The following is an 18,659-nucleotide window of genomic DNA, read 5'->3' on the forward strand; positions in this document are numbered from 1 at the left end:
TGAAGCGACTTAGCAGCAGGTGCGTTGGCAAGTTTATGATTGAATTATTAGTGTGCTGACACCGAAGCTAGGCTTTCGCAGTGCTGCTGTTTCCAGCAGGAACACTGGCGGTGTCGCTGAGGCGAGGTGCACCCTCCCCAGCCCGACGCGGTCCCCACAGGCCACGAGCCTCCGCCCCACCCCGCCCCCAGGAGCGCGGCCACGCGGACCCTCGGTGTTACTGCTCAGACTCCAGGCCGAGAAGTAGGAAGTGGGACCCTTCTGTGAGCAGTCCAATACAGCCCTCACAAGCCACAGAAGCCCGTATCATTCAGGACAAACAGACTTTGGCCTGAAAATGCTCAGTTTGGAATTTCCCTTTAAAACTTGCTGAAAGTGGTTCAGTTTTGCTTGACCAATATAGTCAGTTCTCTGCCAATATATTTATGTATCTTTTTCTTTCAGGAGCTTGAAATACATCCCTTTCTCTCTTTGTCTAATCCCTGCAACACTGTTTGGAGCCCAAGGTCATGCACTATTACCTGGCTTATGGATTTCTTCCCAAGAGAAATTCAGAGGAGTCACTCTTTAGCTGTGTAGACACAAACCGCCTTCTCAACTGCTCACTTATTATTCATCTGAATGTACTTGCTATCTGGCTTCGTGTGGTTATCCGTATCCCAGGACATACTTGGCTTTCTAGATAGCTTCATATTTGTAAACGATGTGTGCGCATGGCTGTGCGTGTATAACAGGTATTTACTCTGGCCTCTGCACCCCACCTTCAGCATCCCTGCTCAATCTCCTGATAGCAGTACCACCCCCCATAAACTTCCCTCCTCCTTAAAGCACCTGAGCAAGGAGGGCGCTGAGTACTCAGTAGAGAAAAATCAAGACTTTTCCTTGAGTTTTAGGATGAAGGAATGTTCCCTTTCTTGGTTTTTATCTGTGAGTCTTACAGGAAGGTGATTAAAGCAATGCTTTTCCCTGGACAGCATGTCTTCTTAACAATATTTGCTTGTTTGCTGGGTCCGAGCTGCAGGACGTGGCTCTTTCGGCGTGGCGTGTGGACTCTTAGTTGCAGCATGCGGGATCTAGTTCCCTGACCAGGGCCTCCTACATGGGGGTCATGGAGTCTTAGCCACTGGACCCCCAGGGAACTCCCAGCTTGTCTCACTTTCCAAAATCTAGGCCAATAGGGAATTGTCTTTGGTGCTGAGGACGAAGAAAGAATATTATTTCTACCTTATTTATAAGGATCAGTTTTAAAATCTGAACTGTAAGTGAACCTACTTTATTTTGTAGCATTTATTTTTTAATTACCCGCCCCCCCCAGAATAACCAATTATAAATTTGTCATATACAAAACAACTTGAAAAATCTGTTACCTAGAAAGCATACTTTCTTTTTTTTTGGTTAAAATAGACTTCATTGATAAATCCACCATTGTCTCAAATCAAACATTAAACTTGTAAGATTACCTCTTCTTTCTTATCAACAAGGATATCGCTTAACAGCAAGAGTAGTAATCACTATGTTTTATGAACAAGAACTTGTCTACAAAATAATTGAGCTAAACAAAATTTTTCTTATAGATTGATTGGGAGTTGAACATTGGTCATTTAAGATTGAATAGCTCACATATGAGCAAGTTAACACAAAGCCATTATTTTAAGAACAGCCAAATATACAAGTCAAACTCTTTCTACAGGTATTGGGGACACAGTATCGTGGTCCCCAGTGCCACCAAAGGGTGACTGTTTATTCTATTTATTATTTATTTTTCTTTCACTGTGTGGTGCTGTGTATGGGATCTTAGTTCCCCAACCAGGGGTTGAACCTGTTCCCCATGCAGTGGAAGCACAGAGCCCTAAACACTGGACTGCTGAGGCATTTCTGTTCTTTTTATGTGTATTGCTTTATCGTGCTCGCCTTTCTCTCAGTGCTGCTGCTGTATTCTTATCCTATCTATCATTCAGTCTCCTTCAGGAGGTTTCCTTGGACCCTTGAAACTGGTTGAAATGTCTACTCTCGCTTTCTTCAGTTCAGTTCAGTCACTCAGTCATGTCCGACTCTTTACAATACCTAAAACCCTTCTCTTGCAGTCCTGAATGGAGGGAGCTAGGAGAACGATTAGAAAGCTGCTGTCATGATCCAGTAAACACTGTGATAGTCTGGATCAGGGCACGGGTTGCAGAGATGAAAAGAGCGAATAGGTGTGTGATGCACTTTAGAGGTGGAGTTTATGTGGACTGCCAAGGGACTACATACGAAAAATGAAGAAAAAGAGGTTTCTAGAAAAACTAAAAACAGAGCTACCATATGGCCCAGCTATTCTTGGGTATATATCCAAAAAACCCAACAATACTAATTCAGAAAGTTGCTCCCCAATGTTCATAGCAGCACTATTTATGACGGTCAAGACATGAAAGCAATCTAAGTGTCCATCAACAGAGAGATGCATAAAGATGTGGTACATATGTGCAATGGATTATTACTCAGTAAATGAAATGAACAAAATAATTCCATATGCAGCAACATGGATGGACCTAGAGATGCTCACCCTAAGCGGAGTTGTCAGGCAGAGTGAGACAAGTACCAGAAAATGGCTTTGCAAGGTCATATTTAAAAAGTATGAGATAAGAAGAGATTCTGAGGTAGCCATGGTCTAGCATCAAGTGATTACTGACATTTGTGGCCAACTATTATAAAAGGGTAAACCCATCAGACCCAGAAGTAGAGTTGGATGTGGACTAACCCACCACCATCAGGTGGGGGAGAAGGGTGACCTCCTGCTTTGAGCCCCAACACTCCTACGGGGCAGCCAGGACCTTTGGTGAGAAGAGCAAAGGTGATGTGAAGGCTGAGAGCTTGGAGGAACGTGGATGGAGGTCTAGTCCTGAGGACGAGAGAGACCAGTGTGGGGCTGTGGGAGATGGAAAAGACATGGAGTGAAGTATTGAGCTGGAGGTCTCTACTCTTTAGGAAAGACAGGGAAAGAGCCTGGGTAGGTCTGTTCTAAGTCATCCATTTTAGCTGTGGGTTCTTGGGCAAGTTAAACTCTCTAGGTGCTCATTTGTAAGATGGAAATAATTATAAAAACTTTCACCCGGGGTTGTGAGAAATAAATGAGATATGGCACATGAAACACCAGCGCAGTGACTGTCACCAGGCAGGACTCAGTCGATCTAGTTCTTATTTCAATATCTTTGAGAAGCACTTGTATATTTTCAAATGACTTCGTGCATCATGAGTGATTTTAATGGTAAAACATTAAATAAACAAATGTTATATAAAAACACTGTAGGCTCAAGGATAAACAAAAATATTTCATTATAACAAGACAATCAATTTACATTTTAAGGCATTTGGCAAAATTATGTATAATTTCATCTATTTAGGAAGCCCAGATTTCTAAGGGGGTTAACAGTGAATTTTTAAAAAGTGAAACCTTATAGCAGTAAAAATTGTAGATTTCTTATTTTACTTACTTTAAAAATTTCTATAGTTAATTCTTCAAGTAGAACTGGCTACTGTACATCAATACTAGTTTCAATTCTCAAATCAATAGCCTGGAATTCTTTGGGAAAAAATCCAATTAGTCTAACTGAGGGGTTACCTCCTAAGGCAGTGGGATGCCCCACCACTCCTGTGGTACCTACTGGAAGGGAAGCCCTTTTAACGGCCCCTGCTGCTAAGTCGCTTCAGTCGTGTCGGACTCTGTGCGACCCCATAGAAGGCAGCCCACCAGGCTCCCCCGTCCCTGGGATTCTCCAGGCAAGAACACTGGAGTGGGTTGCCATTTCCTTCTCCAATGCATGAAAGTGAAAAGTGAAAGTGAAGTCGCTCAGTCCTGTCAGATTCTTCGAGACCCCATGGACTGTAGCCTACCAGGCTCCTCCGTCCATGGATTTTCCAGGCATGAGTACTGGAGTGGGGTGCCAAGTGCTCAGGCAGCACGTGGGAGCCGCAGTAGCTTTAAGACAAGCCCTGCTCTCCGATCAGGTGCAGTGAGCGCCGCTTTGTTCGCAAGGCACTTCGCTTTGGATGCCGGTTTCCTTTAAGCGGGATGCTGTTGCCCAGAGAGACAGGAGTCATCCGGAGCAAAACCAAACACGTCTCGATGTAGATCCTGGGCCGTTAGTGCTGTATCGCTGTTGGACGGTATCAGTTCATGGTTTAAGGGAAAATGAAGTGAGGTCAGTGCCTGCACGCTTGCGATGGAAGCCCCCCAGCCCCGGCCCACTGCGGGCCCCGCCCCCAATGCACTCTTTTCTGCATGAACTCCTCTTGGAATGCCTCTCCCCATTGTCTCGCTTAGAGGAGTCTACCTGTCCTTCAAGATTCAAATGTCACTTTTTCTCTCTGACTCCTTTTTGTCCTGCTGGGATTGTATTCTTTGTTTTGCTGTCAGAGTATCCTGTGTTTGCTAAGGCTGAAGCATTTTTTCCCGCAGGCATCCTTACTGTTTCTGCGTCTCCATCACGCGATCTTCCGAGGAGCCTGTTGTCTTCCGAGGAGCCTGTTGTATTTACCTTCGTATCCCCAGAACTCAGCACTGGGCCTGGCATTATTTATCCAATAAAGACCTTTACCTGAGAACCTCCTCCTCTGGACATGCAGATCCCGGTGAGTTGAACGACCGTCACCTCACCGTCATAATACATTGACCAGGGCTTTCACCGGAAGTGCTCTGCCCCTGCGGGACTTCTGATCTTGGCTCTGGACCTTTTCAGTGGTCACAGCAAGGGGAGGGTGTTGGTGCTGGCATCCACTGGGTGAGGCCAGGGATGTTGCTTAACGTCCTACCCTGTACAGGACAGCCCCCAGCAGAGTCATCCTGCCCCGAATGTCAGTGACACTGAGACCAAGAAACCCTGTTCTAGAGAAGAGAAGGCTGTACAGTCACACTTCCCAGGGACCGCATGGAGCTGTACAGTGTCAGGGACCAGAGGGACCTACAGTGTCAGGGGCCACACAGACCTGCACAGTGTCAGGGACATACGGACCTGCAGCATCAGGGACCTCAGACCCATAAGGGTGTAGTGTGTGTGTGCCCAGTCGCTCAGTCGTGTCTCTTTGCCACCCCATAGACTGCCAGTGTAGCCCGCCAGGCTCCTCTGTCCGTGGGATTCTCCAGGCAAGAGTACTGGAGTGGGTTTCATGCCCTTCTCCAGGAGATCTTCCCAACTCAGGGATTGAATTGAGTCTCCTGCTTTGCCGACAGATGCTTTACCATCTGAGTCACCATATATAAAAGTATATATAGTTCTTTAGTCAAAAATTCCCCAAAGCGTTAGAAAATATTGAGTGCTTTCAGAGACAGCTGTGTATCGGAACTTGGTTCCAGTTACGTAGGAGAACACTTGGATCAGGCTCCTCTGACTGAGAAAGGCTGAGTGTGATAAACGAGGTCTGTGCCCCTGCCTGTGGGCTGCAGTGAGTGTGTCGCACTGCTGATGCCACACATGGGGTGCCACTGAGTGGGGGTCTCCCTGACTCGGGTGCGGTGGCCCCAGTGCCCAGCCAGATTTGCCCGCATGAGGCTCCGCTCTGCCTATATAGCTGAAGTTTTAAGATAGTGTAGGTAAAAAACCTCCATGGGGTTGCAAAGGGTTGGACATGACTGAGTGACTCAAAAATAAGGTAGAAAACAGTCAGATGCGAGAAGCTCCATATACTGTAACCTCATGTACGAGGCTGAGCAGGGGACAACCAACTTCCAGAATGCCGGCTGGACCCTCACTGCCTTAGACTTCCCGTTTGTAATGCTGACCTTCTGATGAAGTGTTCCAGGGGACATTTAGAAAAACAACCCTCTGTCTAAAATGCTGAGTCTCCCAACTGCAGGGACTTCCTTCTGCATCTTCTTGACTGGAAAGGCTGCTGTAACACGTGCAGTGATGTCTGTGCTGTTCCCAGCCTGAGACGCCTGCTGGCGCTGGGGGCTTTCATCCGGCCCTTCTCTCCACTCACCTGCCTGCGTCACGGGGAGTAGCATCGCCTCCTCCATCCCTTCCTCCGCACCAGCCGGTGATTGCTGGATGGTGCTGACCTAGTCCCTCAGCTAGGTCCTGACTCAGGGGTGACGAGGCGCTCACCCCAGACCCAGGCCCCCACCTTGCGTGGGTCCCTCAGTCCCTTATTTTAATCAGGCCAAATATAGTCGAGGTTAGCTTTTTGAAACCGAATCTGAAAGTTACATTTTTTTAAAATAGAAGAATTGGATGTTTTAGGTTGTTAACATACCTCATCTTTCACCATCTTTCACCATGTCTTTTTAATGATTTCCTGGGCTTTCCTGTCTTTTCCTGCATGGGTTTTGTTTGGTTCGCTTGTTCTCCCGCAGTCTGAGCCTCTTGGGTGTGAGAACCTGCTGTCCGCACGGTGCACGGGCTCTGTGCTTGCAGTGCACGGGCTGAACTGCTTCGCGGCATGTGGGGTCTTCCTGGGTCAGGGTTGAACCTGTTTCTCCTGCATTGGCAGGTGAATTCTTTACCGCTGAGCCACCGGGAAGCCCCCTGAAGGTACTCTTATTCATGGTTTTACTTCCCAAGATATGACACGTCCGCTTCTTTCAGCTTGCGCCCTTGCTGTGCACTTTTGGGAGACATGGTTCTAAACAGACATACAAAGGGAAGTGTTAAGGGACGGAAACCAGTTTTCATTTTTTTCCTTTTGCCTTATTTTATTTTAAAACTTGTTATTTTGTTTTGGAATATAGCCGATGGACCGTGCTGTGACAGTTATAGGTGGAGAGCAGAAGCACTCGGCCCTGTGTGCGCATGTGTCCACTCTCCCCCAGACTCACCTCCCATCCGGGCTGCCACACAGTCTTGAGCAAGCTCCCTGTGCCATACAGCAGGTCCGTGCTGGTTATCCATTTTAAATACTGCAGTGTGTACCTGTCCATGCCAAACTCTGTATCTCTCCCCCGCCGCCTTCTTACTCCTGGCAACCATAAATTCAATCTCTAAGTCTGTAAGTCTCTTTCTGTTTTGTAAATAAGTTCATTTGTATCATTTCTTTTTAGATTCCACAAATAGGGAGTGTCACATGATGTTTCTGCTTCTCTGACTTACTGCACCTAGTATGATAATCTCTAGTTGCATCCAGGAGAAGGAAATGGCAACCCACTCCAAAATTCTTACCTGGAGAATCCCATGGGCAGAGGAGCCTGCTGGGCTGCCGTCTATGGGGTCGCACAGAGTCGGGCACGACTGAAGCGGCTTAGCGGCAGCAGCAGCAGTTGCGTCCATGTTACTGCAAATGGCATTATTTCATTCTTTTTAATGGTTGAGTGGTATTCCATTGTACTATGTAGCATATTTTCTATATCCATTTCTCTGTTGATGAACATTTAGGTTGTAGAAACAATTTTTGGGTTGGTTCAGGCTCTGGTTATTTTAGATAGGGAGCAGACCTTGGGAGGACAGTTAAACACCTCTGCAGCATTTCAAGAGGGTGGTTTGATTTCACCCTGAGAACGAGAGAAACCTTTAGGATTCTAGGCAGGCTGATGGCGTGCCCCAGTTAGCACCATCGCCGGGTCTCTTCTCACACTGATCAGAGCTTGTGTGCCCAGCTCTGCCCGGGTCAGAGGCCCACCACTCCTCTCCAGAATGCGTGTGGAGTATATGCTGGTGATGGAGAAAACCTCAGTGACTACAAGAATGTTTCCGCTTTTCGCCCTTTATTGGTACAGACGTCTAATGACAATGGCCTCGTCTCTGAACTTTCCATCTTTCAAAGTCCACCCAATCCTTGCTTTTTTTGGGTACATTTTCCATCTAGTCCAAAGTCAGGAATTTCTGAATGCCATTTCAGGTTCTAGTGTAAGTGTCTGAAGGAGTCATTAAACATATAGGAAAAATGAAAAAAAAGAAGTTAGTTTCCTGCATCCTATAGGTTGGGTACATGTCCCTCAAAATAACAGTTGAATAGTTAGAAATGTATTAACCAAAATATCTCATGAAACAACACATCTTACATCTAAAGTTCAATGACATTTGATAGTTAAAGATCCCAAATTTCTATAAAATTCTTAAGTCATTTCTGAATTTTCAGAGAAAAACAATTATCATGATTTATTTACTTTAGTGTATATTTTATCATGATTTAATTCTTTGAATTTAATTCTGGTTCCAAATTGGGAAAGGAATACGTCAAGGCTGTATATTGTCACCCTGCTTATTTATCTTCTGTGCAGAGTAATCATGAGAAATGCCTGACTGGATGAACAACAAGCTGGAGTCAAGATTGCGGGAGAAATATCACTAACCTCAGATATGCAGGCGACACCACCCTCATGGCAGAAAACGAAGAGAAACTACAGAGTCTCTTGATGAAGGTGAAAGAGGAGACTGAAAAAGCTGGCTTGAAACTTAACATTCAAAAGACTAAGATCATGGCATCTGGTCCCATCACTTCATGGCAAATAGAGGGGGAAATTATGGAGACAGTGAGAGACCTTATTTCCTTAGTTGCCAAAATGACTGCAGGTGGTGACTGAAGGCATGAAATTAAAATGCGCTTGCTCCTTGGAAGAAAAACTGTGACCAACCTAGACAGTATATTAAAAAGCAGAGACATTACTTTGCTGCCAAAGGTCATTCTAGTCAAAGCTATGGTTTTTCCAGTAGTCATGTATGGATGTGAGAGTTGAACTATAAAGAAAGCTGAGTGCTGAAGAATTGATGCTTTTGAACTGTGGTGTTAGAGAAGACTCTTGAGAGTCCCTTGGACTGCAAGGAGACCCAACAAGTCAATCCTAAAGGAAATCAGTTCTGAATATTCATTGGGAGGACTGATGCTGAAGCTGAAGCTCCATTACTTTGGCCACCTGATGAGAGGAGCTGATTCATTGAAAAAGACCCTGATGCAGGGAAAGATTGAAGGCAGGAGGAGAAGGGGATGACAGAGGATGAGATGGCTGGATGGCATCACTGACTCAATGGGCATGAGTTTGAGCAAGCTCTGGGAGTTGGTGGTGGACAGGGAAGCCTGGCATGCTGCAGTCCATGGGGTCACAAAGAGTTGGACATGACTGAGCGACTGAACTGAATTCTTTGAAAAAGTGATATCTATGCCTGTACACACAATTCTATATTTAGCAGATTTTTTGATGAATTAGAACATCCCCAATGGGAATTCATCTTCCTTCCCATATTTGCCATTTTACCCTCATTTTAGGAATGCTCTGCAAACTCTGCTGTGCATCAAAGCTATCCGAACACGCGCCTTTTCTTCCTGTTCAGCTGTTTCCTTGTGGGAAACAGGCTGTGCCTTTTTATTGTTTTATTTCATGTATCAGTTGGCACAATCCGTGGCACACAGTTTGTTTAGTAAATATTGTTTAACACTCATGCTCAAGAGCTGAATTTACTTTAGCAAGGAAATGGATCACCTGGTCTTTTATGGAACTGCAAATCCCTGCCTCTCCCAGTCCCTACCCCCATTCCCCATGATCCTGGTTCTAAGTGCTTGCCTATACTTAGAGCAGAACTTCTAAAATTCCGTTCGTGTGTTCTCTCAACTGCTTGGCTGATTTCTGGAGGCTGAACACGGAAGAATTGATGCTTTTAAATTGTGGTTCTGGAGAAGACTCTTGAGAGTACCTTGGACAGCAAGGAGATCAAGCTAGTCAATCCTAAAGGAATTCAACTCTGAATTGGAAAGACTGATGCTGGAGCTCCAATACTTTGGCCACCTGATGCAAAGAGCAGACTCATTGTAAAAGACCCTGATGCTGGGAAATATTGAGGGCAGGAGAAATGGGCAACAGAAGATGAGATGGTCGGATAACATCACCAACTCAATGGACCTGAATTTGAGCAAACCATAGGAGACAGTGAAGTACAGGGAAGCCTGGCATGCTGCAGTCCATGGGGTCACAAAGAGTGGAACACAACTTAGCGACTGAACAGCAAATGACATAATCTCATTTCTTTAGCAGAAATTCAAATGCTGGAGAAGGGAATGGCAAGCCACTTCAGTATTCTCGCCATGAGAACCCCATGAACAGTATGAAAAGGCAAAATTTGAGAAGAGCAATGCTTAAAAATAGGGCTTATCTGCTGGCTCAGTGGTAAAGAATCTGCTTGCTAATGCAGGAGACCCAGGTTGTATTCTTGGGTCAGGAAGATCCCGTGGAGAAGGAAGTAGCAACTCACTCCAGTACTCTTGCCTGGGAAATCCCATGGACAGTGGAGCCTGGTGGGCTCTAGTCCATGGTGTCTCAAAGAACTGGACACGACTTAGTGAAAAAACTACAGCTACAACAATGGTTAAAGGCACTAAGCCTTAAACCACGAAGTGATTTCCCTGGCGGTCCAGTGGTTAAGGCTTTGCCTTCCAGTGCAGGGGATGCATGCTCAGTCCCTGGATGGGAACTAAGATCCATGCCTTGTGGCCAAAAAAAACAAAACATAAAACAGAAGCAATATTGTAACAAATTCAATGAAGACTTAAACAAAAAAGTTCACATCCAAAAAAAGAAAAAGATATTAGACTGTCCTCCAGTCCATGACGAATGAAGTGTCTAAGCGTTTATTTTACAGTGTGGAGGAGAAAGAACCCAGTTATAGATCGGAGACTTGGAAGCCAGGGATGCTCCAGAAAAGCTCCCACATCATCACATGGTGGCCCAGGTCTGGGTGCATCCCCTGGTGATGAGATTCCCCTGGTGATGAGATTCCCCACGTGATGAGGTTCCCCTGGTGATGAGATTCCCCAGGTGATGAGATTCCCCTGGTGATGAGATTCTCCAGGTGATGAGATTCCCCTGGTGATGAGATACCCGCTGGTGATGAGATATCCCCTGGTGATGAGATTCCCCAGGTGATGAGATATCCCCTGGTGATGAGATTCCCCTGGTGATGAGATATCCCCTGGTGATGAGATTCCCCAGGTGATGAGATTCCCCTGGTGATGAGATTCCCCTGGTGATGAGATATCCCCTGGTGATGATGTATTCCAGGGAATGAAGAACCTAGGCAGAGATTCATTAATTCTGCTTTGTCTCCCATCTGGCTGAAATCTCTGTAGTTTATAATTCAGTTCTCGTTAGCGGCAGCAGAAGGCATCTGGATCAGGTGGCACCCCTTCTAATGCCTCTTCTTCAGGGGAATCAATTCCTTTAGCCTTTAATCCGCCAGCCAGAGTTTTAATGATTGCTCTGTTCTCCCAAGAGTCCTCTTGAAGATTTCCACAGCTCCCAGGACCCAGAACAGCACAATGCTCTAGTGAACAACCCGCAGGTAAACTCTCTCCAGCAGGAGAGGACTTCACAGCCTTTCTTGCACTCTTGTTTATATCGCTCATATTTTCAGCATTGTGATCTCTTCTATACCATTATTTTTTGTAGTTGTACTTTCTCCTAGGTTCTTCCTTCAGAGTACAGAACCAAACTTCGTCACTCAGTGTTTTAAATGGCAAAAAGAAAAGTGAAGTTGCGCAGTCGTGTCTGACTCTGAGACCCCATGGACTGTAGCCTACCAGATTCCTCTGTCCATGGGATTCTCCAGGCAAGAAGACTGGAGTGGGTTGATATTTCCTTCTCCAGGAGATCTTCCTGACCCAGGGATTGAACCCAGGTCACCTTCATTGTAGGCAGATGCTTTACTGTCTGAGCCACCAGGGAAGTCCTTGGCAAACTGCTTTTAAAAGCCAGCTTTTCTGGGGCCTTCACAGAGATGGAAGACTAATGATAAGCTGTGGTTTTCTCAGACCCGTGGGATCCACTGTCTGCTGGGTAAACCTAGAACAGCAGAGACTTGGAGTAAATTCCTGTCTTCCTATTCACTGTGATTCGCTGATACCAACCTGTTTGCACATCAACGTCCTCGTCATGTCCGACTCTTTGCAACCCTATGGACTGTGGCCCTCCAGGAATATCCATGGCATTCTCCAGGCAACTGTACCTGAGTGGGTAACCATTCCCTTCTCCAGGGGATCGTCCAAACCCAGGGATTGAACCCAGGTCTCCTGCCTTGCAGACAGATTCTTTACCATCTGAGCCACCAGGGAAGCCCCTCCATAAAATTAGATTCACAATATTTGACTTATCTTGACTAACTTTGGGATTCATGAAAAATAAGGAACAAGCAGATACAACTGTGAAACAGCTTGAGCTGACAAATACCATTGGTAGCTGTCAATCATTTATCTGAAGTTCATGTCAGTACCAGAAAACCGAGTCAAAATAAATTCTGTCACTAAAATACATTAGTCTGTTTCCTCTCTTTAGCCATGTATCTGTTTCTTGTCCCATAAATATTCATTGATGCCCCATGTACCAAGTGATTTTGGAAGTGTTGTGTTGGTAAATATAACAGGTGAGATCTCTACCTTTGTGAAGGGTACATTCTACTGTGCAGGAGGGAAGAGAGAGGAGAAATAGATAAATAAATGAAAATACAAGAGATGAACACAGGGGAACATTACCCAGAAGGAAAGGAAGGGGTGTGTGTGAGTCGTCAGGCCAGTTGACTGAAGGTGGGGTGAGGTTGTAAGTGGAAGGTGAAGCTGTCCTCTAGGGTGAGCAGTTTGGTCTTATTTTATTTTAAAATTTTTGGTAATGACTTCTTTATTTTTATTTTTTTCCAGAGGTTTTTTTTTTTTTTAATTGACCTGTGGTTGGTTAACAATGTTGTGTTAGTTTCTGCTGTACAGTAAATAAAGTGATTCAGTTAGTTATACATATACATAGATAGTTTTCCATATCCTTGGTTTTATTTTCAGAGCAAGTGGAAGCCACTCGGGTGTCAGTAGTGTCAAAAGCTGATTTCGATGTTCAAAAATTCTCTATGGTTGCTCTTTGGGAGCTCCATGATGAGAAGGGGAAGTGGACGCAAGGAAACAGACAAGGAAGTTATTGCATGTGTTTGTGGGAGGGCAATGAAAACGTGAGCTGGGGTGACGGTTACAGGCAGAGCAAAGGGGAGAGGCGGTTCAGCTGTACACTGAGTGCAGAGCCCCTGCATCTTAGTGATGGATTGGCTTCTGGGCTGAGGGAAGAGGAGGACCTGGGAAATCTGGGCCTGGCCTTGCATTGCTGGCTTGAGGATGCTGCCGTCTCCATAGAGCTGGGAGCGTGTTTGAAGGAGAACCAGATGTCTTCTTTCTGACCTGGATGTTTGAGACCTAGTGAGTACCAAGAGGGAAAGGCAAATAAATAGGTAGTTGTCCAAGGAGGTCAGCACCGCCAGGAAAAGGTCAACTCTGGAGACTTTTATCCAAGTGACATTGACACACGGGTGTTTAAAGCCTGGGATTAGGTCACATTCTCTGGAGAGAGTGCACAGCACGAAGACAGGAGAGGCTTTGCTGGAAAGAGAAGGCTTCTGTCTTGTCAGTTCTCCAGAGCAGAGGGCAGCAAATTATAGCGTGTGGACCTCTTTCTGTATGGCTAGTGGCTAAGAAAGGCTTTTTTTTTTGTTTGTTTGTTTTTACATTTTTAAAGGCTTGTAAAGAAAACAAAGGAGCATATGCAAGATTGCCCACAATGGTCCACAGAGTCTAAAATATTTATGATCTAGCATTTTAGAGGGAAAACTTAAAGTGGAGGATGTGAAGCCAGCAGAGGAAACTGAGAAGGAACGTGCAGGAGTGTCTGGGGGGATCAGAAGAACGTGATGTCACGGAAGCTACGAGAAGAATGAGTGTGACAAAGTTCTCTGAGGACTCATGGGTGGTGAGGAGAGAGGATGGCATGGCTGCCGGGGGCACACTGGTTAAGGGAAGCAACTCAGCATCTGTAACAGGCACCCCCAACATTTCCAGGGCTTAGTAAACACTCTGCAAGCTTCCGGCCCACTTGTGCAGTTTGTAGTTGGCTTGAGGTGCAGGGGTGGTGCGTCCTGCTCCATGTATTCACACGGCAACACAGTCCTCGTACCTCGTGACCCTTTGGGGTGTTGAACTCTGAAGTTGGATCGCCAGCCTCAGGTCAAGGATCCCAGGTGAGAGCTTCTTCAGGGACCAGCACCCTTTCAGCAACGTTCAGTGGGTTGGTGCTGAATCCTGTGGCCAGGGCCAGCACCAAGGAGGTTGGGGGCTGTAGTCTGAACAGGTCCCTAGACAGGAAAGCTGATGGGTTTGGTGAACACATGGTCATCTCCGCACAGGGATCTCCCCAAGAACCGTCTCTGCAGTGGAAATTCAGGCAGTGTACCCCGTAGCCGTGACTGTAGATGTGAACTTAGCAGATGGAGAAGGCAAGCCTGGGCTTCTCTCTCACTAAGGATGACTATGAAGGGGCACATAAAGCGGGATGGAGGTGGGGGAAGGACACAGGAGGCACCGTGCAGCCGTGCCAAAGCTGGCAACGCCGACAGCGATGTTGATACTGCCCGCCGTCCATGGTGGTTCCGAGCACTGGTCCTGTGTCAACTCACTAAATTTCTACAGCACTCTTAGGTGGTGGGTGCTCTTGTCATCCCTGTTTTGACAGATGAGGAACCTGGAGAACAGAGAGATGAAGTAACTGACCCAACATCACACCATGCCCGAGCCGGGATGAATGTCCGGCCAATAAGGCTCCTGGGCTCATGCTGCTCATAGTGCTTGGTAGAGAGGGCACAGCTCTTAGAAGGGAGGAGGCTTGGACTTGACTTCTTGACCTGTTTCTCATGAGCTCTGTGACCTTGCGGAAGCCATGTGATTTCTCAGTTTTCTCACCTATTGAAAAGACAACACCCACTAACCTGCTACAGAATTATTGGTAGGGTTAATATAACACATGTACCTGCTATAAGTACCTGGTATCATGCCTAAAAACTAGTAGACCGATGATAAATGGCAACTTAATCTACTAATTAAGAAAGGGATATGTCTGAGTAGATTTTTTTCTTGTATTGCATATTTTTTCTTTAAAATTTTGATAACAGCTTTAGAAATTGTGCCTTTGCTTTACAGTCCAGTAGGCAGGAGTGAAACGCGTCATTATGTACGTGCATTTTTCGAGGTCCAGGCGCAGGAAATCAGGGAGTGTGTGATTTTAAGTGTGTAGACCGCTGCATTGTCTCTGCAACAGCTTAGGGGAGACTTTCTCAAAGCGACCTGCTGTCCGATAGCAAATTGCTGGTTGGTGACTTTATTGTCATTTATCCCCTTATCTTGAACAAATGTGCCTTTGTTTTACACCTGCTAGATGTGGAGGGAAAATCTATGAAAAGACTCCTACCTTTCCCATTCAAAAGGTCACTTGCATTTTATAAATACAAGTGAGCAGATATATCATCTGGTCAGGAAGATATTTCACCTATCAGACCAGGGTCTCTGTCCAGTGCAGTGTGACACCTCCTAAATTCTCAGGGCCCTTAGAGCAAGAGGAAGAGGACAGGCCGACACCGGCTGAGAGTGGAGTCAGCGAGATCGCAAATGTATCTTCTGCACCTTAGATTTTCTAAAAAAAGGAAATGTCTACCTCATTTGGAAGTTGCTTCTGGTGGTTCTTCATTGGTGAGAATTGTACAAAGAGAGTTTGTCTTTTTATTATTGTTTCTGCTTATTTTGTGCTTATTTATTTTTCTATTTCTTAACTGTTTTATTGAAATGGATTTTTTCCTTCTTTAAAAATTTTTATTGATGTGTAGTTGATTTACAATATCATGTTACTTTCAGGTGTACAGCACAATGCTTCAGTTATGTACCAAACATATTCATATATATATATTCCTTTTCAGATTCTTTTCCCTTCTAGGTTATTATAAAATACCGAGTACAGTTTCCTGTGCTATACAGCAGGGCCCTGGGGCTCATCTGTTTTATGTACAGTATTGTGTACGTGTTAATCCCAAACTCCTAATTTATCCCTCACCCTCCTTTCCCCTTTGGTAACCATAAGTTTGCTTTCTGTGTCTGTGAGTCTGTTTCTGCTTTGTAAATAAGTTCGTTTGTGTCTTTCTTTTCTTTTTTTTTTTTAGATTCTATTAGTGGTAAAGAACCTGCCTGCCAGAGCAGGGAACATAAGAGATGAAGGTTCGATCCCTGGGTCGGGACGATCCCCTGGAGGAAGGCATGGCAACCCACTCCAGTATTCTTGCCTGGAGAAACCCGTGGACAGAGGAGCCTGGTGGGCTGTAGTTTGTAAGAGTCGGACACGACTGAAGCAACTTAGCACGCACGCACGTAGCAATACCATGTGATATTTGTCCTCTCTGCCTGACTTACTTCACTGAATATGATGATCTCTAGGTCCATCCACATTGCTGCAAGTGGCATTATTTCATTTTCCTTTAATCATGAAGAGAGTCTGTCTTAAATCCAAGATAGTTTAATTCCTGAAAGCCCTCACTGTGAGGCATTTATGCGACCTGGACTCCACAGTGAGACAGCGGAGGGGAGTCCCGGGTGTTGTATCATTTATATCAGAGACTCGCAGTCATAGAGGTAGGAAAAAGAAAAAAGAAAAAACCTCTGGAAAACCGGTGTCTTCTGGGTCTCAGCCCCTTTTAAAACTAATGAGTCTAGAAGGGCTTCAAGGAAGCACTCACCTGGCTGTGTCCCGGCTCCTTCAGGGGTTTCAGACCAACCCTGACCTTTCCCCTGACACTCCAGGTACTCAGGATGCTGCAGGCTGATTCGAGGGGTCCCCAGGTAAAGAATCTGCCTGCAGGGCAGGAGATCTGGGTTTGATCCCTGGGTTGGGAAGATTCCCTGGTGGAGGGCATGGCAATTCACTCCAGTATTCTTGCCTGGAGAGTCCCATGGACAGAGGAGTCTGGTGGGCTACGATCTGTGGGGTCACACGGAGTCGGACACGACTGAAGCGACTGAGCACAGCATACAGGGCGCATGTTGGTTGGGGTCTCATGGCCCCAAAGACACAGACTTTGCCATTTAGCATATTGGTAAAGGGCTGTGGATTCAGGCAACCTTGTTGTTTCTCATGGTGGCAAATTTACTTACTCTCCTGAGCCCGGGCAGCCTCTTTGTGAAATGGCGCTAGTGAGGCCTCTGAAACGAAGTTTGCATGGATAAAAGAGACAGTGACCACAAAGGGCGTCACCCAGTCCGGGAGTGACTCTGCTGTCCCCTGGGCGCCATGAAGCCGTCTAGCTGAGAGGCTTGAGAGGGTTCTCAGTGTCAGTGACCAAAGGAGAGAAAAGGAAACCAAAGCTGGGTCCTGGTGATGCCCAGATCTGGTAGTTTGAGTGCAGCCTTGTAGGGTTTGCATCTGGAAAAGCAGCCCAGGATATATAATGTGATCATGATTAGAAAAAATTGTTTAAAACGTAAAGACTCAGACTCGGCCAGATGTGGAGTTGGACACGAGGGTCTGGACTGGTGGGTCATTTCAGTGTGTGGTGTCTGGGGAGAGTTTTTCCTCTGGTCCATGGATGGGGCAGTGGAGACAGGTGGGAGGAGGAGCTGGGGACAGGAGTTGTGAGCTCAGGCCGGCGGACGGTGGTCCAGGAAGAAGGGGGCAGGGACCTGCAGGGACCTGCAGAGAAGAAAATCGGACGGAGCCTCAGCTGGTGCTCAGGTCTGAGACACAGAGTCTCACAGAGAAAGGAGGCAGAGTTTGAGGCTGAAGAGGCCAGCCTGGAGGCTGAGAAGCTGCGGGATTGGGATGAGGACCGAGTGCTCCCAGAGTGGAGGGAGGGACTGCAAAGGCAGAGTGCCTTCGGGGAGGAGGAGGTGCCAGCTGAGTGTGGGGCCACAGCCAGACTGTGCGTGTCACCTTACTGTCACTCCTGCTTGCAGAGTGGATGGTCCTAAAGACAGGGCTGGACTGAGCCTGTGTGTGTGGGGATCAGACTCAGGGTGGCTGTGAGCTGACTAGGACAAGCCTCGCAAGCTCTGGGTGGTCCTTCTGAAAATGCAAACTTGATTCCATCTCCCCTTCTCCTCAAGCCTTCAGTGGCCCCCCTGGTTTGTGGGAGGGACTCTGGATTGCTCAGGTCGGTGTTCAAAGCTGGGACTTGGCGCTGACTTCCTTCCCAGGTCTGAACTTTTCCCTCAGAGACTCCCTGCATTCCAGACAGGCAACAGCCCTCATCATTTCCCAGACGTGGAGATGCCCACTCCCAAGCTAGAAGACCATCTCTTTTCTCGGCATCCTGCTCTAAGCACAGTGTATCTTACACAGAAGCAAATTGTAAGAGAGTTAGAGCAGAGAGAATTCAACTCACGTCTTAAGTTTGATCTCCTAGTGTTAAGTCTGTAAATGCAGGTATCTTTTGCCTAGAAAATCTTTTGCCTAGAAAATCCCATGGATGGAGAAGCCTGATAGGCTGCAGTCCATGGGGTCGCTAGAGTCAGACACGACTGAGTGACTTCACTTTCATTTTTCACTTTCACGCATTGGAGAAGGAAATGGCAACCCACTCCAGTGTTCTTGCCTGGAGAATCCCAGGGGCGGGAAGCCTGGTGGGCTGCCGTCTATGGGTCGCACAGAGTCGGACACGACTGAAGCGACTTAGCAGCAGCAGCAGCAGCAAGGTGTATCTGAGCGTCTTGGCAGCATCCTAATGTATCTGCCCTCCTCTGGCCCAGGCATCCTCCTCTGTGTTAATGTGGCATCTCTGAACTTCTCTACCACGGCAGTTGTCACGAAGCAGTAGGCTTTTGTTCTCTTGCTCTTTATCTTCGTAATCCTGATGCTAAGCGGAGGATCCGACACCCAGGCAGTCCTTTCTTAGGTCCTGACCCCCTTTATCTGTTGCACGTGGAGT

The 18,659-nt window shown here is 46.5% G+C and overlaps 1 long non-coding RNA gene across 1 annotated transcript; it reads left to right on the top strand.

Moving 5' to 3' along the window:
• Positions 1 to 1,175: 1,175 nt before the first annotated feature.
• LOC147356035 (uncharacterized) lies at positions 1,176 to 13,167 on the top strand. Its single transcript, XR_015142980.1, has 2 exons — positions 1,176 to 11,237; positions 11,345 to 13,167. It is a non-coding gene; the product is annotated as an uncharacterized LOC147356035 (long non-coding RNA).
• The last annotated feature ends 5,492 nt before the right edge of the window (positions 13,168 to 18,659 follow it).

Source organism: Bos grunniens, chromosome 16, assembly GCF_055505025.1.
Source record: "Bos grunniens cultivar Pamir isolate PY7600 chromosome 16, Bosgru_T2T1.0, whole genome shotgun sequence".
Classification (NCBI taxonomy): Eukaryota; Metazoa; Chordata; class Mammalia; order Artiodactyla; family Bovidae; genus Bos; species Bos grunniens.